The 27682-nt window shown below is 48.1% G+C and overlaps 1 protein-coding gene and 1 pseudogene across 1 annotated transcript in view; both read left to right on the top strand.

The window, feature by feature from the left end:
• LOC147663783 (uromodulin-like) overlaps positions 1 to 27682 on the top strand; it is a 121734-nt gene that overhangs the window by 81313 nt on the left and 12739 nt on the right. The gene's annotated exons all lie outside the window — the stretch shown is intronic.
• LOC147663784 (uncharacterized) lies at positions 13871 to 14781 on the top strand (annotated as a pseudogene).

The following is a 27682-nucleotide window of genomic DNA, read 5'->3' as shown; positions in this document are numbered from 1 at the left end:
CACTTAGTTTCATTTATTCTTCCTCATGATGAGCCCTCACTCTCAAGTTCCAAAAGCGCTCTTGCAGCTTCCTTGCCTCAACTCTGTTATGAGCCAGCCCCCAGCTATAATTATCCAATGGGAGTCTTAGGCTCAGGCAGTGCCGATGCAGTCGACTCAGGGAATAGAAAGCAAGCTATTGTTTGAAGATGACTTCTTGGATACATGACTGCCAGGCGTGCTAACATCATCACTAACATAGTGATACACGATCATGCCTGCCTGGACAGGCATACGCCGGCCTGCCTATGAACATATAGCAGCCAGTCACCATGTAAGGTATGTTATTCTTTATTATGTTATAAAAGAACAATTAATATTGAAACCACCACCTACAGGGTTAGAAATTGTAGCTCCGGCCCTGTGAAATAAGTGCCAGCGCTGAGCACCAGTTCAAATTAAGCACTCCATTTATGTGGTGTTCTGATACCTTGGTACTCTTGTTTACCTGTTTATCATGCACTAGTATATTGTTGTTTTACTCATTTGTCTCCCCCTCTGTCATCCTAGTCATTATGTGAAGTGCTCTAATAACCGATTGGGTCATGTTTGCGCTATATAAAACCTTATAAATAAATAAATAAATAATGTCCCTGAATTACCTTGGCTGGAAGCCCTTCTAAAAGCTTTTTCTTTAAAGTTTCAATCACACTGATGGAGCGTGCCCACTATTCTAAAAGCAACTAAAGGAATAAGCACAAGTAATTTTCTGTTCTGGTTCCTTAACGTATGTGCATACAGAATGGAATAATAGACATGCCTGAGAGGAACACATGACAGCATCGTAGATTCACCTACCATTTCTACCAGGTGGATCACAAGCAATTATGACATTTTTTTGTATGGTGTAAACTATATGTATTTCTGTCACCCACAGTGTGTGACAATAAGGCCTCCCTCCTGCGCTCCCTCTGGGAAGCCGTGCCCTGAGCTACAGGGTTGAGTGCCTTTGGATTTTCAGACAGCGGAAGAGAAACAGTTTGATACTCTTGATGAATGATCGAGTTTATTGTGAATGAAATGATGCATGCCTGCATTTATGCATACCACATGTGAAAGGCACTTGATTGGAAGTATACTTTAAGCACAATGGATACAATCACTACAGCAAGTTGCTGAGATGTTGGGTTTATAGGGTGCAGTATACCCACTTTTACCACAATATTGGATCTAACGGGATCAGTGTGTTGATGGTGGTCAAGCGAAAATTACAATATGTATGTTTTGATATATGCATATATTATGTTTTTTCTTCATACAAGTATTTCCTCATCAAAACCAGTGGCAAGTATTAGGCTTGTTCCATTTTTTACTCACATAAGAGTGCCTGAAACGAATCGTTGACACGCACGCATGTCTTTTGGGGAAGTAACTTTTTTACATCCCACCCTAACGAAAGCCCAGGACCTATTTAGGCCAGATAGTTAGGGCTGAAGCATGTTGATGCTAGAATAAGGGTCATAGGACCATCACATCCTCAGACACCCTATCTGTATATATTTCAACCTTCCCTCCCACTCCATTATTAAAGATTTCTTTAGGATTGGGGGGTTGATTTTATCTTCAATAGTACACCCCCATACACAATATCTTTAAGTGCTCCCTGAAATATGGTTGATCCCACCCGACTTTTAGCCGTCGGGGTGAGCCCTATGATGAAGCATGTTTCTATTAGAGTAAGTTAGGGCTATTTAAAGTAAAGTGTCTCTTTCCCTTCCTACCCGTAACAACATGTTGGACACTATGTTATTGTTTCTCTTGTGAAAGTGTTCATGAGAGGATCACCATTACACATTTAGGAACCCCCCATCCAATTGGTATTACTATTGTGTTGCTTGACTTACGCAGTGAGAAAGCAACCTTTTTGACCACAGAAGGGAAATTTTTGTGTTAGCAAAAAACTAGGGAGGATGTGTCCTTTCTATCCTCTGGAGTGAGGACCTCTCAGCCCACCTGGGAAATGTGAATCCTGGGTTTTGTCTATTTATTCTCCTCCATCACCACAATGTCCCCCCTTGGCCTTGGGGCCCAGGAGGCAGGACTGGAGGGTTGGCTCCAGGGTGTGCCCTGATAGTTCCGCCATGGTGGCTTTTACCTCCACCCACATCAATTGTAGTGGTAGGCAGTTCCATTCCATGTGGTAAAAACCATCCTCCTCCTACTTGCACTGCTTGCACTCAGGTGTGGACGCAGAGAACATGTGCTAAATGGGTGAGGGGAAAAAATATACATGGTGTGTAATTGAATTGTGTAAAGTAGAATCTGTGATTCCTGTATACCTCTTTCAAGTGCTGAAACGCTCACGCCCAAGCCTTGTCTGTCAATGGTTACTGAAGAACATCATCCCATCTAGTCAGCTCCCTCCCTGTGTCTTCTAGTGTTCTAGCTGTCAGTGCGTGGTATAACGTGGAGAAAGCTGGACGTGTGCCAGTGCCATCATAAATGAGCAGTGAGTGTAGTACTGGTGATGGGAACTGTTCCACTCCACCCGGCGTCCCAAATAATCAGCACTATTCATTAGATGGCATGGTAGATCAAAAGTGGACCACACCCACATTATATGTGCATATTATGTCGTGGAAGGTCATAAGGACTCCCTCCTGAATGAGATCTCACAAACTGCCAATCCCAGCTGCCCTCCATGGTATCAAATCATGTCTCCCAGCCAATTCCAGAATTCCTGATAGGTGTTGGCAAGCGAGCAATGTGAGACTTTTTACCGTGCACAAACTGACGTCAGCGCTCCCATGCCATCGTCATCAGGTTCATCCTCATCGAAACTGACAATCTCGATCGGTCAACCAGGTATAAACACCCATCTAGCCCAACATCATTGGGATGGCCGCCTGCTCAGGGCAATGAGTCACATCGCACCAGCACAGAGGCCATTGAAGATGCGCCGCGGTGTAATACATTTCAAAGTTTAGCGAGACAAGCCCTCCCTCAAGTAGGAGTCTTTGTGCTAAGGCAAGAGCCACCCATGGTGTTCCACCCCAATCCATATCAATTCCAGTAGGAGACAATTCAACTCCCCCAAAAAAACATTTGAGGAGCACGATCAGAAGAGCTGCAAAAAAAGACAGCAACCTAGCCAGCAGTAGCATCTTAGCATTCACTACTCACCTTAACGTTGAGAGAAACAATGAACACCAGAAGGAGAAGAATCTACAAATCCGTCGCAGCACCCTACGCATGTTGCCTTTCTTAAGGGCCCTATCAGGGTGGCATAGTTGAACGCCCAGGTATGATGTCGCAAATGATTTCTTATGACATCATTTGAGTCGGTTTTCTGGTAAGGCATTGTCGCAGGAATCCTGCTCTCACACAGAACTGTGCATAGAGACTTAGAATCTCAGTGAATTAGGTTGTGCCAAAACTCACCTTAGTATCAAAAATCCCCTACCAGACTTGCAATCAGTGTCTCATTGGTTCTTACCGACCCCCAATAATTTAGACAGCCCAGAACATGGACTTAGAACACCTCAGGTAACGGAACATATGAACACTCTTTTGTTATACTAACATATCAATCCAGAACGAGGAGTAAATAAGGACACGTGCAAGTTTGAAAGGTTTATTTCTAATGCAGTGTTCTCAAGCGCAGTATCTTGGCTAATACAAGCAAACATAACATAATATAAGAAACAAAGTTAGCAGCATGGTTACTATTCCATAACATACAAAGGGAGAAAGCATGTTAAAATGCTAAAGGGAAAAAGGTCTTAATAGAACCTCAGTTTACCCACCCTAGCTAGTATATTATATTATATCTACAGAAGGTCTCTTTGGGTTTAGAAGGGCGGGCTCATACCTTTGTGTTTATCAGAAATGTATCACATCATCTCCTGCATCAACTCTCTGCTTGGGGATATTCATCAAGTGTGTGTCTCATGCTCTGTGCAGTGCATTATCAATCGCGCCCAAACCCAAAGTTGGCCACATCTGCATATATATTATGTCTACTCAGTGCACTGATCAATCCGAACAACAAAGACTGTGTTGAAATAACCTTGAAGGCCTCGGCACTCACTGTACAGACAAAGCTTACCAAGCAAGGCTGATATTATAAGCAAACATGTTATTCTCGTGTGAAGCAAAATATCCAACTAAGCAAAATGTGTTGTGTGCAGAGGCTGCAGAAAAGGAAAATGGTGTTTAAACTTCTAACACGCTCATGCTAAAATAACACAGTGCAAAGGTGAAACCAAACCACATGACAGCATCTCAGTGGGGCACTGGAGTTGAAGTAAGAGGAAATAGACTGAATTTGAACCAGTTGACATGGGGCCAGAGACAACCCCAAAGTTATCTAATAAGTACATCAAGCTCAGAAGGGAGGTCCCGACCTAACGTAAGAACACCAGGGCATCATCTGCATACAGCGACACAATGTGATGGATGTCCAATTCCTGAATCCCCCAGTCTTGCGCTCGCATGTGTAAGCGGCAATCTAGCAGCTCCATGGCTATCGTGAAGAGAAATGGTGATAACACGCACCCCTTCCTAGTGCCCCTCCGGATGGGACAGCTGTCCGGGACCAGCTAGCCCATCTGAACTCTAGCCATCGAGTTTGAGTACAGCATGCCAATTTAGCCCAGTCACTCCGGTCCAAATCCCATGCTCTCCAGAGTCGTCAACAAAACTCAGCTCCGGGTAGCAAAAGATTTTTCAATGTCAAAAGATACTGCCACTCTGCTGTGTGCCTCCGGCTGTGTCCCATGAATATTCCCAAAAGCCACTGGAAATTGAAGAAGGTGCTAAGCCCAGGTATGAATACTGATTGATCACCATGCACCAATGTGCCGAATATAGTAAGTAATCGGTAGGCGAGCACATTCCCCAAGACTTTACAGTCAAGGTTAAGGGGGAATAATGGATGGTACAGATGCACATCTAAAGGGTTGTGTCCTGGTTCAGGGGGACCATGATCAACGCTTCGAGCAGCAAGTCTGGAAGCTTGCTATTCAACTTAGCTTCATTAAACACATCCAGGAGGTATTGGGCAATTATGGCAGAAGATATGGCGTGACATTCAGTTGGCAACTCATCTGTTGCCAGCGGTTTATTTTGGGGAATCTAGGCTATGGCGGATCCAGGTTACATCTGGCATGCAAATGAAGTCCCCACCCTAAAGGCCTGGTGCGTGAAAAGCGATGGGGTAAGTGCATCAGAGAAATCTGAATGATTGGAGTTAGCTGCATAGATCCCCACTAGTGTCAGCTGTGCCCCGTCCAAGTGTACCACCAGTCTTGCATATCTACCCCTATCATCCACACTGTTATGATCCACCACATATGGGGCCCTTGGAGAAATCCATATAAGCACTCCTCCAGCATATGCCGACAAAGACGATGCCATAGACCTGTTCCGCTACTTCGTGCTGACTTACTGGAGTTCTGCAGCTGTTAGATGCGTTTCCTGCAGCAGGGTAAAATGTGTTTGGCGACGCATGAGATAGGCATCAATGCAGTATCCTTTATCAAGAGATGCCTTACTGTGCACATTCTATGTTATCACATTATACCGCGAGGTAAGATTGTCCATGCATGTTCCTAAAACATGAAATGATAATGTTTGTTCCAGGCAAGGAGTCGATGCCCCAAGTCTCTGTGTACCCCGTGTTTGACACTGCTCATACTGGAGTATATTAACCCTCTCCACTGCCAATATACACACCAAATATACTTGACTGTTTACAAAGGCTCCATAAAAACAAACATACAATGACAAAAACAACATAACAAATATTACTCCCTGATTAGGTGACATTGGGGTCCCAGACCATATGTTCTCAACTGGAATCAGAAACTAAGGAAACTGTTCAATGGGAGAAACATGTCCACTTTGGAGTTTCTATGTGGAGCATGGAAAAACTAGTGCCCAACTACCCCATGGCGTTAGCCTGTTTTGGAGTACTCAACATCATGCCCCCTCAAATCTCAGCGGCTTACCTTGGAAATGCCCAGTTGCGGTAGCAGTCCAAGTGCTCAGGTATGTGCCTACGGGGCACAAAGAATTATGTGCTACAAGTCATCTGCTAAACGTGGGGTAATTTATTGGCTTTTGTGGACGCCAGTTGTCGAGGACACAGAGCCCCCCATGTCCGAGCCAGACTCCGAGGAGTGCTCTGTTCGCAAAAGAGTAAATTGTTTTGTGCTGTGTTGTGAGACCTCCTTGCAATGCTTTAATGACCTGGTCGCGATAAGCATCCCCCTCTCGGTCTAGCAGTGAAGTCTTGGCACCTCTAGGGCATACTAAATCAAGAAATCAAAAGCAGTGTGATTAGGGAGTAGCTGGTGCACGATTACTGAATTCAACACTACTGCCCAATAAGTAAACTTCAGGATGACCAGGCACTGAAAGGAGGCAAGCGGTGCCAAGAGAGCAGGGCAGTAGCATGCCGCGTTTCCTCAATGAGAAGGCACCAACAGCCCTTAAACATGTCCACAATCAGTCCCAGTTAGTCAGGGCCATTGAGGAAGCTGTGAGCAGGAAAGTCTATAAACCATGCTGTCCCCATCAGGTGCAACGCCAGGCAGACAAACAGCAGACCAGTCACAGGGTGCCGGTAGGTCTGTTAGCAGGCGGAAGTCTCATGGGTGCCTGAAGCGGGGAGCATCACTGTAGGGGACTCACTGAAGTGCTTTCATGCAGGTACACACCAAGGCCCCTTGGCTCCTCCTCTGCAGGCTGGGATTTTCTACTCCCATTGTTCAGTGGTGCACACATTTATGTGGCGCAGTCACAGCCAGGCCTGCGCTACTCTCTCACAGTGAAAGCCAAATCCCCTGTACCAGTCAGCCAAGTCCAAATTGGTGCAGCTGCGCCCATTCACATATGGACCCTAACAATCGCTGGAACTCATTTGGGCATCCGATCTATGCGTCACACCGTCACAAACCCTCTTGGAGCCCAGACCGTGGCAAGCAATGGGGAAAGACACTCAAGGGGCAGCGGTCAGTCATCTGGAACATCCCAATGAGATTGAGTGAGGGGGGTTGTCAGTCCTTTCCTTTCATCGCTTCAGCTGCTTCATATTGCGGTCCCTGTATGGCAGTGGAACCACTGCACCCAAGGCCCTGCTCTAGGCCTTACCCCCCGAACACCATTCCATTCTGCCAAAATGTTGAAATTGAAGCAGTGCACACTTGTCATCGCATCAGTTTGTAATTCCGGAGAGAGCAGGCAATCTGGCAACAACTAGCACTAAATTTGTGGCTGCCCATGGCGCTTGCAGTGGGTATCTTGAGAGGGCAGCCCCCTTGGAGCCACATTAGGAATATTCCTGTGGACCAGCTGCCCAGACCCCCTTCCTCCGCAGTCTTGCCTATGTCCAGCGCCTCTGCAGCTTCATTTCCCGTGCGCAGTGGGCTGGGGACAGGTATTCATACTTACCCCCACCCATTTCCCAGCCTTTTTGTTCCCCACTGGACAAGCTCTCACCCTCCCAACCTCTTACCCAGCGTGCTGGCGGGCAAAAGAATTGAACTTAGTAATGTATGAATTTATTATGCAGCTGAAGTTACCGGGTAATCCGAAGGTTGATTGGTACAAAGGGGTACCCTTTCAGGAGCACAGAGGGGTGCCTTATGCCAAATCCCAGTAGTCTTTATGGCAGGACCCTGGATGAAAACGGCAGTGACGTGCTAGTCCTTTAGGCGGTTATAAGCCTGAGCAACTGGGAGCTGGGCTTGCAACACTCTGCCCCTAACAGGTGTGAGTAAAGTTATGGATTGGTGGTCCATGGTATTTAAGGGGGATAATCACCACATAAATGGGTGCACCGATTGGATTGGCCATGGTGCAGTTTGGCTCATCAGGTGGGCAGCGCAGATTGGGTTAGTCACCACTGCTTGCCCTTGGATCACCTGCAAGTTAACCCACCACATTGGCGTTATTCTTGTATGAAATAAACCTGCAGAAAATTGGTTCCCAACAAAATTTGCATGGACTGATTATTTTGGGCAGTGCAACCAATTTCTGCTAAGCGGGGGGTTGCCGATATCAGCACCATGCAGATTGATGGGGAGGAGAACTGTGGGATTTTGCATGGGTTAGCCTTGGAGCTCTCTTAAGTGATTCTGATGCAGCCTCCATCTTGGCCACACCCCTCCCCCTCCACAAAGGATATGGAAACAAAGCATATTGGTTTTGTATATTTGCGAGAAATCAAGGCAATGGTGTAAACAGTCTTGGATAGCTAATATTGGTCAAGATAGCACTTTTAGATGAACTTTCATACACAATTTTGGTTCCGCTTGGCACGGAAGACTGGCTCCCACATTAAACCTCTATATTACAACGTATCCTTAAAGACAAAAATGATTAATCTGGGATTTGTATGTTTTTTAAACAGGGCAGGTTAGTAATGCACTTTGTGAGCAGGCACCCTATGCTAGTCTCTACTGTTTGAGCCATTGGTTCCACCACTTGCAGTTGAATACAGCTTTCACACAAGGAATTTCATATTACTATTTATGGCAGAGGGCATATTCTGTGCTTTTGATGAGAATGCCTTCACAGGTGATATCACGTGAGCTGAAGTGCTCATGTTGACAGGCACATCAGAGTGTAGGGAGAGGACCTCAGCGTGCTAGACACCTGCGCTTTCTTTCAGCTCTAGCTGATGAATACACAGGCACAGAATCTGGTGAGGTTACCACTATTTGTGGAGGAATTTGAGACTGTGTTGCAGGAACAGGAGTGTCAGGGTGCGCCCTCCCTAACTCCTGACCATGATCTATAAAAGTTCATGTGGTGTTAATTCGGAGCTCTAATTGAGACCACCCCCCTTCCCTTTTGTGCGAGTTTAGAGCACCCTCCTATGTCCACTGGATTAGGTATTATTCTTGTAAGAGTAGGTTTCACAGAGGATTCAAGCAAGTAGTAGTTGTATGAGTTATTACTGTAGCTTTATAAACTTGATCATTATAAATACATTTAAGTATCGCTAAGTGTGCCGCTAACAGTTACAAAATAAACTGTTCTTATATGAGAAAGCTGGATGATGACTATTTTCTATACATTTATACAAATAACTAAAATATGTTGAGGGGACATCTGCAGGAGTGTAAAATAACAGTACATGCTTTGTACATTGAAAGTCAACATATGTGCCAGAGAAACGTGTGTTGATGGGTTTCGAGTGGCATGGGGCTCAAACATTCTTCAGGACAGAACCTCAGGAAAAAGTAGTGAATGATAACGTATTATCTTGTGGATAGTTATTTATCAGGGATTTCAAATAAGGAAGTATTACTGTTGCGAGTAATATACATTGTCATCTGTAATGAAGGACTTCATATTGTAAATCATACACATTCTGAGAAGGATGATAGGAATGCAGGGGCAATTTAGGTTAGTGTTAGTAAAATTATGTAGCTACCAAATTGCACTTTGAAAGAGGAGAATAAATCGTAAATAGGTCACATGTCCAACAGCAGGTGGTAATCAGAAAGCTCACAGTGATTCCTTCTGTAATTTCAAAAATATGTAATAATTGAAGCTTTATGTTACAAGAAAGCCAAGCAAAAAAGTAACTAAATTAAATAAATTAATGAACAGATGGTAGAGCACATAGCATATAAAAACAATTACTTCGTTTATTAATAGTAATGGCCTTGTTCCAAGTGTTAATTTTAAATGTAAAATCAGGCAGTGATGCTGTTTGCATCCATTGTTAGGGGCAGTTTACGATCTCGTTAGGAAACACTTCTGACTAAATCGGTTTCGGAATCGTTTCCTAACAAATCAGTTCTGCGAGTCTGACCGACCGATTACGGTGCTGCCATACGTCGTTCGGTCAGACTCCCATTGACTTCAACAGGAGCCTGTGTTCCGAACGAAAACACAGGCTCCCATTGAAAAAAGAGATTGTTGGGGAAACCATGCTTCCTGTGACAGGCACCCCATGATGCCTGCTACACTGTACATGGCGGTAAGGAGGGTCCAATGGTTACCCCCACAGACCCCAACCAGAGGCTTCTGGATGAAGGAGGGGCCTGCTAAAGGCCCCCAAAGTCAGATTTTGGCAGCCATTTCATGTTGGGCAGACCGAATCGGAACAACTGTCCGAATCGGTCATCATAATCACTCGTTGAGAAACCATGTCAATAGGGGTTGATCGAATGCCGTTCTGAACCAATTCGGGCAGTCCGAACAGTTTCCTAGCATAGCAATTGCTCATTGGGAAATGTGTCTGATTCGGTCGGACACATACGTTTCAAATCAGATTCACTGAATCCAAATCCTGTTCGGAGCCTTTCCGGATGGCATCATAATCGTCCCCTTAGACTTTGCACTTCTCAGGCCAGTTTTGTGTGCGACTCAAGGGCAATCATTGTAACAAGTATTGCTGCTTTATTTAGCAACACAGTAACCAGATTCTGTTGAGGTCTCTATTAATTGCTAACTACCACTCCACTTTGATTTTTTGTGGTGCAGTCAAACAGTGAAGGCTTTTTTTAGTGGATGGTCGAGTGGGGGGCACTACAATTCATTCATGTAGCACATGTACCCCCTGCACAAAATATAATATTTAAGCAGTGTTATTCTTATGTAAAAATAGAAAAGACTTATTTTTTTACTTTGGGAATATACTCAGTGATTTTAGTACGTTTGTGGGTGGCATCAGTGGGCTTTGCTACAGGGGTCAAGGTCCTTGGCTGGCAGCTCAATAGGGGGCAATGTTTTCAGTGAATAGTACTATAATATTGTTAAATGGTATAATAAAAGGAGAACAACGCTTTCATCACAAGTACAACATTCGTGACTCACAAAAGCTCAGTGACATTTGAAGACATTTTGCTTCATCATAACGCGGAAATTAGGAGGCTTTTGAGGGTTTCAATGTCAATTTAAGAACCAATTTGGTGAAATGCAGGATACAGGCAAACTGGTTTCATGTGATCAATAATGTTTGAATTAAACATGCATGGTATTATATGCAAGAAGCGTTCACTGCTGTGTAAATTAGAATGCGACTTTTAGTATGGAACTGTTAATTGGAAAACATGATCAAAACTAAATTTAAAGTACACATTTGCGAGGGAATGGATTTAGAAACGCCTTTCTCCTTTTATAAATATGGATCAATTGGATCTTTATTGCATTTTTCCTGAGCGTGGTTTAGACCAAGTGCTAGCCGAGGGAGCAATGTTATATCTGAAACTCAAGGGGTTGAACTAACACTGGCAGCGTTGAAAGGCAGAGGAGAGCTCTCTTGGTTTCAGGTGTATGGAATGGATTTCATGTTACGGTTCACAGTTCTAGATAGGAGGAGTATCTCTTTGCTGAACACATGGAAGTGGGAAGCATGAGAATTTTTATCAGGATTGGTTACAGGACTGCCACCAATAAAACAACTAGGAGATCACTTAAAACACATGGTTAACAAAAAAACTGGACGGGGATAACCTGCTAAAACGTAACAAGAAAAGAAGATGACCATTTCTCCTGCAATTCATGACTTATTGATGGAATCTTTGTAGATTGGTGTGTCCAACTCTGCCTTTAAATTAAGTCTTAATCTCTTTTCTCTAGACCTGGTAGCTCTTGTTTCCTGTTTTGGGGCCCAAAATAATATTTTTAATAATGTCCTCTAAAAAAGCCTGCTTTCTGAGGGAAAGAAAGAGTGCTGTAGATATGAGAAGAGCCTGCTTCCTGCAAAGGTCTGCTAGCTAGTGAGGACATTACCCTAAGTAATATAGTTTTTATGGGAGAGAGTCCAAAAGGTAGCTTGGCTTAGTGGAAATAGATGTGTCAAACCCTGCATCCACTGTGGCTTTTGCAAATGATTCTGAAAAATTTACATTTTAAAGATGCTGAGACCCTCTCAGGTGGCGTTTAAGCCAAACTACGACAACAAGCCCTCAAACCACTAGAGATATCATATTGCCCTATAGACTCCCAAAACAGCATCACCTAAACCCCAAGATCTTCAAGCTGCCTGTAACCAGGATTGATCTCATCTTGATCAGCCATTCCTACCTATTTAACCCCTTCGCTGCGGGGCTAATTCCCCCGCTGTGCTGGGGGGGAGGGGGTTGCACACAGCGCCCGCATGCTCATGACGAGCTCCGCTCGTCATGAGGCACGGCGCTCCTTTGCTCATGACGAGCTCAGGTCGTCACAGGTGCACCGGCTCCCGTGGAATGCTCAGCACAGCAGGGGAACTCTCCCCGCACCTGAGCGTTCCACGGGCCATGACGAGCTGAGCTCGTCATGAGCACCGGAGCGCCGTGGCTCATGACGAGCTCAGCTCGTCATGAGCATGGGAGGGGTTAACACTACCTCAGCTGAGCCTGTTTGCATTCAAGACACTTCTCCAGAACACCCTATTGATCATCTGCAAGCCACTTCACTCTAAAGAGAAGAGCACTTGAGTGAACAAGACAGCATGGTTGGACATAGTGGTATAAATTCAAACTGAACTTCGAAATGAACTTGAGCTCCAGATTAACTTTGATCCCTTTTGGCTCCTGTTAAAATTCTTGATTTTATTTTTTAGAATTCCATTTACTTTACATCTTTACTGATTTCTCTACATTGTGATTTGACTTGTTTGCTTACATATTTAGCTTTTTTATTAACTTGTTTTAAACTTTTAGTTTCTTTATTTCTTAACTGCATTTTGATTGACTAATTGTATTCACAGACCAGACATACTTTCTTGCAGAAATCATATTAACTCTCTGGATTAGATTGTTTGATCCTTCTGAGAGCTCATTCACACCTCACAGGAAGACAGTGATCTCTTTCTCTCATTTCATATTGTAGGAGAGTGCCCCTTCTTTGCATGGTTACCCCCCATTTTTGGCTGACATCTGATGCAACCCGACTTGATTTGCCCTGGGTCCCTGCTAATCAGGTGCCCAGGGCCTGTGTTCTTTCCCAAAATTGTACCTTTGTATCCACAATTGGCAGATCCCATGCCTCAGGCAAGCCCCTTGTAAAAAGGTACCGTGTGTACCAAGGGCACTGTGACTAAGGAAGGCCTCTGAGGGTTGCTGCACACATTGTGCCACCCTCAGGTTGCCTGTACCATAACCTATGCACTCTGCCACAGCAGGCTTTGTGTTTTGGTGCAATAAAAAGTCAAGAGTCGATATGTCACACACCCTTGCGTACCATGCCTGCAATCCACTGCATATGGTCTAGGTAAGTCACCCCTCTAGCAAGGTGAACTAGTCCTAAGGTGAGAGTACAGAGGCATGAGCTGGAGTTCCTGATTGAGGGACTCAGCAGGGACCATGATAAGATTTTTAGGAAGCTATCCAGAAAGGTGCCTGAGGCCAACAAAAGGCGCATTTGGCTGCACATCAGGGAGCAGGTAAACTCCGTAGGAGTGACCCAGCGGTTAATTGATGACCTCAAGAAGAGGTCGTATGATCTCAGAGGGCGTGCCAAGGAGCGCATAGCAGAGAGGCTGGGGAGCAACATGCCACGGGAGGAGGAGACCCCACAGTTGCCGCCAATACACCACTTGAAGACCTGGTTGAGGACACCATCAACACTGCAGCCTGCGTGGGGGTCACTCGGCTGGACACCTCCCGACCCACACAACAATCACAAGGTAAGAGCCATGCAACTGCGACCCCGTCCCCTAAGAATGCCCATGCCCCCCGAGCTAGCCATTCGACAACCCCAGTAATGCAGTCCCTGCACATCAGAAACGCACTATTGCATTGTGGGACATGTAGTATGACAATAGTTCCCTGATAGCCACACACAGCCAGAACTGTCAAGCGAAACATATCCCTAAAGCCAGGCAGGGAATGCAAGCCTGCATGCATGTTGCAACATCCCATGTGCAAGATTCATAACAATAATCATGCACCCATTTACATCACATGTGCTGCAGAAGACCACAGACAGCGAGGCACTCCACATCGAGGAGACCCCAGAGGAGACGGAGGGAGAGAGCCATATGGCCCCACAACCCGGACCGTCACACACACCTGCACCTGCACCAGTACCACCACCTCCACATGAGGACAGGGCCACCCCTGCAGCCACAGGAGGAGTGCAAACACCCCATGCATCACACATGGCAGTGGAACAGGCCCCACCACCACCCAGGAGGCAGACACGCTGCACAGCCACTGTGTGGTCGCAGGCAAGTGGCCGGTTGAGGCAGCAGCGCAACGGGGGCACACGAGCAGAGAGGGAGCAACAGGCCCAAGATCCAGGGCTAGGGATCGAACTCCGGATGCTAGCTGTGCACCGCAAGCAGGCACAGCACATGGCAGCCATGCAGCTGCAGCTGTACAAGACTGCACGCAATATGAATCAGCTCACCGAAAGTGTGCAGGAGTTGACTGCTGCAGTTAAGGAGAACAACCAACTGATGGTGTCGCAGCAGGACATCACCCACCGCCGCCACCGCCAGCTGCTGACCCGGCTATCAGCATATACCAGGTCAAACCACCTGATCGGGACTGCAACATCCCCACTGTCACGCCGCTCCCTGGCAATACAAATTGAAATGGTGCAATGCAGCCAGGATGTTGCAAGGGCCCTGGAGCAGGTCACCACCGCAATCCAAAACCAACAGGTGTGTGGCCATGCCCATGCAAGGGGGGTGATGATGCCAGTGAGGGCACCTCCAGCCTGAGCAGCCTGTCTGTGCCGGGGGCACCAGAACGGTGCCGCAGTACCAGGCCCAGTGCAGCATCACGGCTGGACACTGCCGACGTGGATTAAGAAAGGCGACATGGTGCGTCCGGCAGAAGGCGTCAGTGAATGGCTGAACATTCGCAGCAGTGCCATGCTGATGTACCAAGCACGCCTGCTCTGCATTCAAGAGTCTGTATCATGCAATACAGAAGTTATGTTGTTTGTAAAATACAAATAACTTCTAGATCTTGTTAAAAAAATAGAATGAGAATTTATTTTGAATTCAAATATTACTCATGTTATTATTTCATGTGGCATTCATGAGTGCAGTGTTGTGTGAGGGTTATGGGTGCTCTAGAAATAGTTCAGTGTAATGTTGTTGCGGCGCCTGTTTCCTTCTGCAGGATTCTCCTCGCGTGCATGATGCACATGTGCAGGTGGCTGGTTGTCCCCCTCCGACTCATTACCAGAGATCTCCACAGGTATCCTCCGCTTGGTAGCAATATTGTGGAGTATGGCACACACAGCCACGATGCGGCAGCAGACCTCAGGCTGGTATTTGAGGGCCCCACCAGTCTTGTGTAGGATGCAGAATCGGCTCTTTAACATCCCAAATATCTGCTCAATGACATTTCTTGTGTGAATGTGCGCAGCATTGTAACGCCGTTCCTGTGGTTTTGCAGGGTTGATGTATGGGGTGAGGAGGTACTCACGGAGGCCGTAGGCGCTGTCACCTGAAGGATGGGAGCAGAGGGTCAGTGCCGGTTATGCGGAGCTACATGGTCTTGACATACTGTATGTGGGCATGTGTACTTACCTAGGAGATGTCCTTCGCCAAAGTCACCCCTGGCCAAGCGGGTGTGTATGCCGCTGTGCCTGAAGATTAACAAATCATGCGTGCTCCCCGGGTATTGGGCCACTATGTCGGGGATGAATGTCTTGGCATTGCAGACCATCTGGATGTTTAGTGAGTGGTAGGACATGCGGTTCCGGTACATGTATTCTGTCTCAGCGGGTGGGCAGATGTGGATGTGGGTACAGTCAATGCACCAATTACATGGGGGAATAGCGCGGTGTTATAGAAGTCAAGCTTTGTTTGATTTAAGTCCTGTTGGGTGCTTGGGAAGGTTATGTAGTGGTGTAACCGGCTTAGCATGGCGTCCAGGAAACTCCGTCGGCAGCGTGACAGTGTGCTCTGGGAGATCCCCCCTGCATATGCAACTATCCCCTGGAAGCTTCCGGAGGCCAGGAGGTGCAGACCGCACAGGACCTGGACATGGGTGGGCACGGCATTGGTCCTCCTTGTTGGGTGCTGCATCAGGGGGTCAAGGTCTTGGATGAGCTTAGTTATCATTGCCCCATTCAGCCTGTATTTGGAGTAGATCTCCTCTTTAGTCTGGCCCAGGAGTGTTATCCGCAGCCAGAAGATGCGTTTAGGATCCTGCGTTGGTTCCGGGCTGCAGCCTGGAGCCTCAGCCGCCTTGCCATGATGTATAGACCTGGCATTGTGAATGTCCTCATGCTCCTACTGTGTCTCCTTAAGTGTGTTTGTTTTACCCCGCCCCTGTTTCTTGTTAGAATTTTTTTTCTTTCCAATTGAACTTCATGGTTACCACCTGGTTTGACTTCTCCTTAAATTGCGAATCGCATTTAGCGAGTTTGTTTTTTTTTCTCGCTATTTGCGATGTTTGATTAATTGATTTTGCGATTTATTTGCGAGTTCAAAAAATAGTTCACAGAATAAGTGGAAAATCGCTGTTACAGATTCGCTAAGGGGGTTCCACATTGATTCTGCGAATTTATGTTTGCGAATTCGCAATTTACTGTTTTTTTTCTTGATGAACTGCGGGAGCCGTAATTGCGATCACAATAGCTGTTTCGCAGCTATTGCGATCGCAATTTAGGTTGATGAATCTATGCCTAAGAGCCTCTTGTAAAGAGGAGGGACAGTGTGACGATGTGAAAGAAGTGCGAGTGTGACAGTAAGAGCGGAGAGACAGCAATTAAGTAGTGGTAATGTTTTTACACATTTTTTTTTTGCAGTGGAGCTTTTTCATAAAGTAGGTTATAGTTAAAGCTATATTGAGGCTGTAAATCAAGTGATCGGCGCTCAGGCGACAGCGGGAAGGGAAGTGGCTCAGGGTGGGGAGATGAGAGGCTGGAACAGGTGAGCAAGTGAACAGCGGGGGTAGGAGGCGATTTTGGTACGGGAGAAAAACCAGCTGCTGGCCCAGCAGTTCCGGAAAAGCAAATTAATTGGTCTGCCAGTATGAAATAAAGGGAAGTAAATACGTTGTGAAAGCTACTCCGTCTGTGTCTGTAAAACTTAATTGGGTACAAGCAGTGGAGTAGTAACTACCCTTGACTAGGAGTAAGTGTACACTGCGGGTAAACTGAAATACACTTCACACATGCCAACTCAAAATCACGGTATGTGGCATCCATGCATTTGGGTTTCACCTAATGTTTAAAACAATTCAGTAGTTAAAACTGTAGCATGCCTCAAATTGGCCAAGGCAAATGTGCACATAGGTACCAGTTGTACGAAAATCAGACAAAGCTTAATTGCATGGTAGACCATCTTGCAACACAACGATAAAGGCAAGCATTAGATAAATCACTGTCTCACACCTAACTCTTACAAGGACAACGTAGCCACGCACTGGTATCAATAAATGACATTTGGGACACCTGTGAGGGACATTAAGAGGATGTATTACATGAAATGTATTTCTTCATTAACCTGCATTAGAGTGAAATTACGTTTAAGAGGGAGAAAGTAAACTCACAACATTTCCTAAATATAATTGAGAGCGCTGGTATGTATAACATACTAAGCACCACGCTGCAGCCAATATAAAATCAGTGCAAACAGCCATCTGATAGCCAGCGCAATAAAGCTTATGTGGAGAGCACTGTGGAGCTCTTTATAGGGATTACCACAGAGAACACTGACGTATGCAAGTGCCCTGGAGCATAGTCCATTGAGGCCATCAATTCAGCATCTCAAGCTTGTCAGATCTCAGCATCAGGAGGCTGTATCCTCCTCCTAAGTAACATTCTTCATGACAAAAGTGCAAAAAAATGCGCCAACAGCCCACATTACTGAGTGAGGCAGGACGCCCCGCTGTCTTCCTCAAACAAAGCTGACTGGACAGAAGAGGGTGGCACACACCACAGCAACATCACTTATGCACTGTGGAAGCCAGAGGTGCCTTCTAAAAAATTAACATGCATTCGTAATTTGCGGAGGTAGGACGCACCCATTCATGTTTGCCTGTCACGCACATCTGTATTACATCTGCCGCCACATACTCCCTAGCTGCGAATGAATTACATCCTCCTTCTAACGAGAGCCCTACACAGCTGATTGAACATGCTAAAAAGTAATTTGATTACAGCACGGTCTATTTAATTGCCGACACCGGCTGTGCTGCGTAGACTTGTAAAAATTTTTGTATAAATGTGCAGTTACTTGTGACAGGTAATTAATTGACATTTGAGACGTAAGACACTCCAGGAGAGGCACGGAACTCACGGACTTCAGGGAATATTTATTTCAGCAGTATGGATGCAAGACAACCTGCCCACGAGGCACCATCCAGACAGGGTATTGGACACTCATGCTGTGGTGACTGACAGTTGTGTGTCGCTTGAGGGGTGCTAGTAGAGGGCACCATGCGTCATTTCCCAAGGGCAGGGGGTGGCTAGTGGCCGCTGTCGGTCTAGAGAGCAGGAAAAACAGGCCGGGAAGGGGGAAGGGACAGTGAGCAAAGACTGAAGCAAGGAGAGCAGAGGAATTCTCCGGCATCACACCGCAGCGAGATGTACACAGTGAAGAAGCGGTGGGTGGAAAGCTCCTTGTCTCTCCAGAGGCATGGGTTTGTGTCCCACAGCTGCCAATTATTTAACATTTTGTTGGGGTGGTCGTTTCATAATGAGCATGAAATGCATTATTACTGGCTCTTTGCGTGACAGAGGGGCCTCGCACGGAGTGATGTACGTCTGAGCAGAGCGCAGGATTTTCGGCGGACCCGTGTCCTCCAAGGGTTTTTAAACAAGCATGGTTAGGGCTGAAGGACGACATACTATCACTCCTGAATAGCTCACTCACAACTGGACAGGTTCCATCCAACTTCAAGGAGGCCCGCCTGATCCCCCTTTTGAAAAAGGCAGGGGCTGATACCAAGATCTTGAAAAACTACAGGCCCATTTCACAACTACCGTTCCTAGCTAAAATCTTGGAACAACACGTACTGCCCACTCTCTCTCAACATCTAGAAAATAATTCTCTATTAGAGCCCAACCAGGCTGGTTTCAGGGCCCACCATAGCACGGAATTGGTCATGCTTTCCGTGCTGGACGACCTGAGACTTAAAGCGGATAGGAAAAACCCGTGTGCCCTGGTGCTGTTAGACCTCTCCGCGGCATTCGATACGGTCAAGCATGACCTATTGTTGTCGCGGATGTGGGATCTCCGTATTCAGGGCACCGCCCATGCCTGGTTGACATCTTTCCTTGAGTCACGGGTCCAGAGAGTGCAATTGGCTAACCTGGTATCGGAGGCAGCAGGTATCACATGCGGAGTCCCTCAGGGCTCGGCATTATCACCTTTACTGTTCAATGCCTACCTGCAACCCCTCATCTCAACATTAAATCAGATGGACTGCAGTATATACAACTATGCCAATGATACGCAGATTATTATTCAAATTGACAATTGTCCAATGGCATACCAGAGAATGCAGAATATCCTAAAATTCACCGTGAACTGGATGACGACCAACTCATTAAAAATAAATCCCGATAAGACCGAGGTGTTGGCGATCACAACGGCATCCAGCCCCTGGAACGATCTCCTCTGGCCTACCGAATTAGGGCCATCCCCAATACCAGCTGAAGCAGTGAAAAGCTTGGGCCTGATCATTGATGCCAACCTCACTATGTCTGCCCAGGTCTCAGCAGTAGTGGGTACATGTGTGGGGCTAATGAGACAACTGCGCAAACTATCCCCTATCCTGACGGTAGACACGCTTAGAAGAGCAGTATCAGCACTGATCCTGGCACGTCTGGATTACGGCAACGTTTTGTATGACAATATCCCTCAAAAATTGTTGAGCAGAATTCAGATAGTCATGAACAACGCCGCCAGACTGATTTTCAACAAACCTAGAAGGACTCAGGCTACTCCCCTCCTCCATAAACTCCATTGGCTGCCGGTGAAACAGCGGGCCAAATTCAAGGGCCTATGCATCACGCATAAAACCCGTACGGACAAGCGCACTTTCTCCCATACAATTCCCAGTGCATGGAACAAACTGCCAGAAAGCCTGCGCAAAGAAACAAATCTTTTATCTTTCAGAAAAAAGCTAAAAACGGTGTTGTTTCAGGAGGCTTGGGGTAATGTCTAACTTTCTCCCCTTTTAGCATTGTGCTCACTCTCTGCCAAGCGCTTAGAGACCCCTGGGTGATAAGGCGCTATACAAATCCAATATTCAAATACAAATACAAATATCGAGTCAGTTTAAATGAGAGCGGACGGTCTGCGTGTAGTGGGGGGGAGGCAGGGCGCAGCATGGGGCTGCTGGCAGCCTGTGATAATGCTCTCTTCTGCCTCTGCTTTCGTATGTGTAAAGCGGCTGATAGGGATGCATGGGCGCGCGATACATGCCCTTCGCAGGGCCGGAGCACGCGTGTTCCCAGGCGGGTGACCCCGCAGCGATCAGCGCTTACTGTCCGCCGCGCGTGATCACGGCCCACGCCTTTGCCATTCAGCGAGTATTCCCTCCGGGAGCCTCCTTCTTACTATTTGGTCCCAGTGGTTTGAGGGGTACAGCTGGGAGGGCGTGTGTTAGGCTTTATATATTGTGGAGAGGCAACCTTACTGCCCGTCTATGGCCACTGCCTCGGCTTGCAACAGTAATTGGAGTCCGTGGGGAGGGTATCGTGGAAGTGCTGGGGGGCAAAACACTGTTGGTCCAGGAGTACCTCACCTGGGTTGTTGGCTAGGGCAAAGGTCATCTAGTACTACTGATACACTACTGGGCAGAGGATGGGCTCTGCCGGGTCCGGCGTAGGGGCGTAACAAACACCCCAGCAGCCCCCGCAGTGCGGGGGGCCCCTCAGCCCTGAGTAGGTGTATGGGGCCCCTCAGCCTTGAGTAGGTGAAGGGGGCCCCTCAGCTCCTCGGTGGAGATCAGATCTGTGAGTGAGAGGCTCTGAAGCAGGTGCAGGCTGTCTGCAGTCTGCTCCGAGCCCCTCCGCTCTGACCCAGGACTGAAGAGAAACAATGTTTCAACTTACATTGTTCCTCTTCAGTCAGAGTCAGAGCCACGAGCTGGAAAGAGGATGGGGGTGGGGGCGCGGAGGGGGGGGGGGGGGAGCAGGGGCAGAGACAGCATTCTCCAGGGCAATGCTCATGTGTAAAAGGAGAAGGGACGAGGCAGCAACATGGTGCCCTCAGGTAAGAGCACACTTGTTTAGAAGGCATACTACTTTGTGTCTGCCCTCAGTCAGGCGTGTTTAGTAATTGAGCTCAGTGTGCCAAGTTGTGTTTGTGTTGCTCTGGTTGCAGATGAGAGGTGGGGACATTATAGTGTGAAGGTGGCTGACTGTTCTGGATGCCTGGGGTCGGGCGCTTGCTCCCACCTTCTTATATATTTGTTGACACAAGTAACTCTCAACAAGGACCGATAACAAGGAAAGGGTGCTGCGCTGCAAAGAGGGTTGAGTGAGTCTTATGGCAAAAATCGCTATATTTGTTGAAGACGTCTTGGGTCTTGATTGTTTTATTTGGACCTATTAAAAGTAATGTGCCATGGTAGAGCAATACACCTTGTTAGCTGTCCCAACAGACAGTGGAGAGAGAGAGAGAGTGGAGAGAGAGTGGACAGCTTGGAGAGATAGAGTGGAGAAAGTGAATGGAAAGAGAGAAAGAGTGGAGACAGAGAGTGGTCAGAGAGTGAAAAGAGAGAGTGGAGAGAGTGAAGAAATTGGAGAGAGAGAGTGTAGAGAGAGAGTGTAGAGAGAGAGAGTGGAAAGAGTGGAGAGATTGGAGAGAGGGAGTGGAGAGAGAGAGTGAGTGGAGAGAGAGAGTGGAAAGAGAGAGTGGAGAGAGAGTGGCAAGAGAGTGGAGAGAGAGTGGAGACAGAGTGGAGACAGAGTGGAGAGAAAGTGGAGGCAGACAGTGGAGAGAGAGAGTTGAGAGAGAGAGCGAAAAGAGTAGAGAGATTGGAGAGAGAGAGTGAGTGGAGAGAGAGAGTGGAGAGAGAGAGTGGCAAGAGAGTGGAGAGCGAGAGTGGAGAGAGCGAGAGCGGAGAGAGAGAGAGTGGAGAGAGAGAGAGTGGAGAGAGAGAGTGGAGAGAGAGAGAGTGGAGCGAGATAGTGGAGAGAGAGAGTGGAGAGAGAGAGTGGCGAGAGTGTAGAGAGAGAGTGGAGAGCGAGAGAGTGGAGAGCGAGAGAGTGAAGAGCGAGAGAGTGAAGAGCGAGAGAGTAGAGACAGAGAGTGGAGAGCGAGAGAGTGGGGAGAGAGTGGAGAGAGAGTGGAGAGAGAGAGTGGAGACAGAGAGTGGCGAGAGAGTGGAGACAGAGTGGAGAGAGAGAGTGGAGAGAGATTGGAGAGAGCGAGTGGAGGGAGAGAGAGTGGAGACAGAGAGAGTGGCGACAGAGTGGAGAGAGAGAGTGGAGAGAGAGTGGAGAGAGAGAGAGTGGAGAGAGACAGTGGAGAGAGTGGAGAGAGAAAGTGGAAAGAGAGAGAAGAGAGAGAGTGGAGAGAGAGTGGAGAGAGAGAATGGAGAGAGAGTGGAGAGAGAGAATGGAGGGAGACAGTAGAGAGATTGGAAAGAGAGAGTGGAGAGAGAGAGTGGAGAAAGAGAGAGTGGGGAGAGAGAGAGTGGAGACAGAGAGTGGAGAGAGAGTGGAGGGAGAGAGTGGAGAGGTTGGAGAGAGAGAGTGGAAAGATGGAGAGACAGTGGAGAGAGAGCGGAGAGGTTGGAAAGAGAGAGAGACAGTGGAGAGAGAGTGGAGCGGTTGGGGAGAGAGAGTGGAAAGAGAGAGAGACAGTGGAGAAAGAGTGGTGAGAGTGGAGAGAGTGGAGAGAGACAGTGGAGAGAGAGTGAGACAGTGGAGATAGGGAGGACAGAGTAGAGAGATAGAGAGTGGGGAGAGAGGGTGGAGAGAGAGTGGAGAGAGAGAGTAGAGAGACTGACAGACTGACTCAGAGACTGAATACTGACTGACTGAGAGACTGACTGGCTGAGAGACTGACAGAGAGAGAGAGAGACTGGCTGACTGAGAGAGAGAGAGAGAGAGAGAGAGAGAGAGGGAGAGAGAGAGGCTGACTTACTTACAGAGACTGACTGACTGAGGTAGAGAGATACTGACAGAGAGAGAGAGGCTGACAGAGAGAGGCAGAGGCTGACTGACTGAGATAGAGAGACTGACTGTGAGAGAGACTGACTGAGAGAGACTGACTGAGAGAGATTGATAAAGAGAGACTGACAGAGAGAGTGAGAGAGAGAGAGAGACTGACTGACAGAGAGAGAGAGAGAGAGAGAGACTGAGAGAGAGACTGGGAGACTGACAGAGAAAGAGAGACTGACCGACAGAGAGAGACTGACAGAGAGAGAGAGACTGACTGAGAGAGAGAGAGACTGACAGAGAGAGTCACTGACTGAGAGAGAGAGAGACTCACTGCGAGAGACTGGCTGACTGCGAGAGAGAGAGAATGACTGACTGAGAGAGACTGACAGAGGGAGAGAGAGAGAGAGAGAGACTGTCTGGAAGACTGACTGAGAGAGAGGGAATGACGGACTGAGAAAGACTGACTGACTCAGAGAGAGAGGCTAGGAGAGAGAGAGACTGAGAGACTGACTGACAGAGTGAGAGACTGACAGAGAGAGACTGACAGAGATAGAGAGAGACTGACAGAGATAGAGAGAGACTGACTGAGAGAGAGACTGACTGACAGAGAAAGAGAGACTGGCCGACAGAGAGAGAGAGAGACTGACCAACAGAGAGAGAGAGAGAGAGAGAGACTGACCGACAGAGAGAGAGAGAGACTGACTGAGAGAAAGAGAGACTGACAGAGAGAGACTGACTGACAGAGAGAGTCACTGACAGAGAGAGAGAGAGAGAGAGAGACTCACTGAGAGAGACTGTATGACTGTGAGAGAATGACTGACTGACTGACTGAGAGAGAGACTGACAGAGAGAGAGACTGACAGAGGAGAGAGAGCGAGAAACTGTCTGGAAGACTGACAGAGAGAGAGAGAGACAGAGAGAGAGAAACTGAGAGAGAGAGATTGACAGAGAGAGGGACTGACAGGGAGAGAAACTGACTGAGAGAGAGAGCCTGACTGACTGAGAGAGAGATTGTGAGAGAGAGACTGAGTGAGAGACCGAGTGAGAGAGTGACTGACTGACAGAGAGAGAGAGACAGACTGTGAGAGAGAGACTGGCTGACTGAGAGAGAGAGATACTGACTGACAGAGACTGGCAGAGAGAAACTGCCTGAGAGACTGACTGACAGAAAGGAAGCGACTGACTGACAGAAAGACAGAGACTGACAGAGAGAGACTGACTGACTGAGAGAGACTGACTGACCGAGAGAGAGAGACTAAAAAACAGATAGAGACTGACATACTGACAGAAAGAGAGAGAGATAGAGAGACTGACTGACTAAGAGAGACTGAATGACAGCGAGAGAGATAGACTGACTGACTGACAGAGAGGGAGAGAAAGACTGACTGACTGACAGAGAGAGAGAGAGAGAGAGAGAGAGAGACTGTGATGGAATTTGGGTCAAAGTGTGTATGAAGCTATGCAATGCCTCTTAAGATTGCTATTGTCTACTAATAAAAATGTATTATCAAAATGTGCTCTTTGTAGTTACATCTGCTTTTGAAATACTGCATTGTCGCTTTGTCTAATGTTTTAAAACGGAAACGAGAAGGAGCAGTGGATGCACTTTTGTCAAAACTGAACGATGAGTGGGCCCGACGTTGTATATCATGACAGGAGTCTGCATCAGGAAACCCATCTAAAATTGGGCAAACTTCCCTGGCGTACTGATGGCAGGGACCCTGTAATGAATGGACCACCACCTATGATAGCCTGCTGGCAGACTAAGCCCAACCTTTAACTCCACCATCCAGTGTTACTTATAACGGCTGGATTGGTGACAGTGGCGTAACAATAGCCCCGCATCCCCTGCAGTATGGCGGGTCGCTGGCCTGAGAGCTCTAGACTGGCACGGAGGATTGGAGGGGGGCCCCCTCCATGTAGTTTGCAGGGGGGCCCCCTCAAGTTTCGTTACGCCACTGGTCCGGCGGAGGGGCAGGGATCCATGCCGTTAAAGGAGGCAGGCAGGGGAAGAATGCAGGAACAATCAGCATACGCTGCCCGCAGCCTTGCGCATGTGCCTTGAAGTGAGAAAATTACTACCGCACCGTTAAACAACACAGTTAATGCCGCTGCCATGTTTACGTCAGGCAGAAATGCTGAGACAAAGAAAGAGTGTGAACACCCAGCCAAAAGCGGACGAAAACTGTAGTTCAATGCGTAAGGTTATCAGGCAATTTGGAGGAAGTCCAAGATACGGTATTAGTTCAGTGGCAAAAGCAGAGATCTGGATTGGCTCTTAGAGCAGAGTATGTGCCGATCCATATGCAAATCCGGCAGTAAATGTTTTAAAAACAAGTGATAAAGACTTTACAATGGAAACCTTTATTTTTCAACATATTTCAGTGTTTTGATTAAGTATGTACGAATTTATCCCTGAATTGAGTATCATTTATTGAAAAATATATATTTTAATCCACCAACACATCCAACACATCCACTACATCCACCACCACCACATCCACCACCACTACATTCACATCCACCACCACCACATCCACCACCTCATCATCCATCACCGCCACCACATCCACCACATCCACCACATCCACCTCCACATCCACCTCCACATCCACCACCACATCCACCACCACCACATCCACCACCACATCCACATCCACCACCACCACACCACCACATCCACATCCACCACCACCGCACCCAGCACCACCACATCCACACCCACCACATCCACAACCACCACATCTGCAACCACCACATCCACCACCACCACATCCACCACCACCACATCCACCACCACCACATCCACCACCACCACATCCACCACTACCTCATCCACCACCACATCCACCACCACATCCACCACAACCACATTCACCACCACCACATCCACCACATCCACCACAACCACATCCACCACCACCACCACCACCACATCCACCACCACCACATCCACCACTACGTCATCCACCACCACATCCACCACCACCATATCCACCACCACATCCACCACCACTTCATCCACCGCCACCACCGCCACCACCACCACATCCACCACCCCCACATCCACCACCACCACATCCACCACCACCACATCCACATCCACCACATCCACCACCACCACATCCACCACCACCTCAACCACTGCCACCACCACCACATCCACCACCACATCCACCATCACCACATCCACCACCACCTCATCCACCGCCACCACTGCCACCACATCCACCACCACCACATCCACCACCACCACATTAACCACATCCACCACCACATCCACCACCACCACATCCACCACCACCACATCCACCTCACCACCACCACACCCACCACCACCACATCTGCCACATCCACCACCACCACCATCACATCCACCACCACCACCTCCACCACCACATCCACCATCACATCCACCACCACATCATCCACCGCCACCACCGCCACCACCACATCCACCACCACATCCACCACCCCCACATCCACCACCACCACATCCACCACCACATCCACAACCACCACATCCACCACCACCACATCCACCACCACATCCACCACCACCTCAACCACCGCCACCACCACCACATCCACCACCACCACATCCACCACCACCTCATCCACCGCCACCACTGCCACCACATCCACCACTACCATATCCACCACCACCACATTAACCACATCCACCACCACATCCACCACCACCACATCCACCACCACATCCACCACCACCTCCACCACCACCACATCCACCTCACCACCACCACACCCACCACCACCACATCCACCACCACCACATCTACCACCACCTCATCCACCACTACAACCACATCCACCACCACCACCACATTCACCACCACCACATCCACCACCACCACATCCACCACCACCTCAACTACCGCCACCACCACCACATCCACCACCACCTCATCCACCGCCACCACTGCCACCACATCCACCAACACCACATCCACCACCACCACATTAACCACATCCACCACCACATCCACCACCACGTCCACCACCACCACATCCACCACCACATCCACCACCACATCCACCACATCCACCTCACCACCACCACACCCACCACCACCAAATCCACCACCACCACATCCACCACCACCACCACATTCACCATCACCACATCCACCACAAGCACATCCACCACCACATCCACCACCACAACATCCACCACATCCACCACCACATTCACCATGATCACATCCACCACCACATCCACCACCACATCCACCACCACATCCACCACCATCTCATCCACCACCACATCCACCACCAAATCCACCACCACATCCACCACTACCACCACATTCACCACCACTACCACATTCACCACCACCACATCCACCACCACCACATCCACCACCACATCCACCACCACCTCAACCACCGCCACCACCACCACATCCACCACCACCTCATCCACCGCCACCACTGCCACCACATCCACCAACACCACATCCACCACCACCACATTAACCACATCCACCACCACCACATCCACCTCACCACCACCACACCCACCACCACCACATCCACCACCACCACATCCACCACCACCACATTCACCATCACCACATCCACCACAACCACATCCACCACCACATCCACCACCACCACATCCACCACATCCACCACCACATTCACC

The sequence above is a fragment of the Lissotriton vulgaris genome, unplaced genomic scaffold (assembly GCF_964263255.1).
Source record: "Lissotriton vulgaris unplaced genomic scaffold, aLisVul1.2 SCAFFOLD_701, whole genome shotgun sequence".
Lineage (NCBI taxonomy): Eukaryota > Metazoa > Chordata > Amphibia > Caudata > Salamandridae > Lissotriton > Lissotriton vulgaris.
Note: the sequence above shows the minus strand (reverse complement) of the source record. Positions and strands in the feature narration are given on the sequence as shown.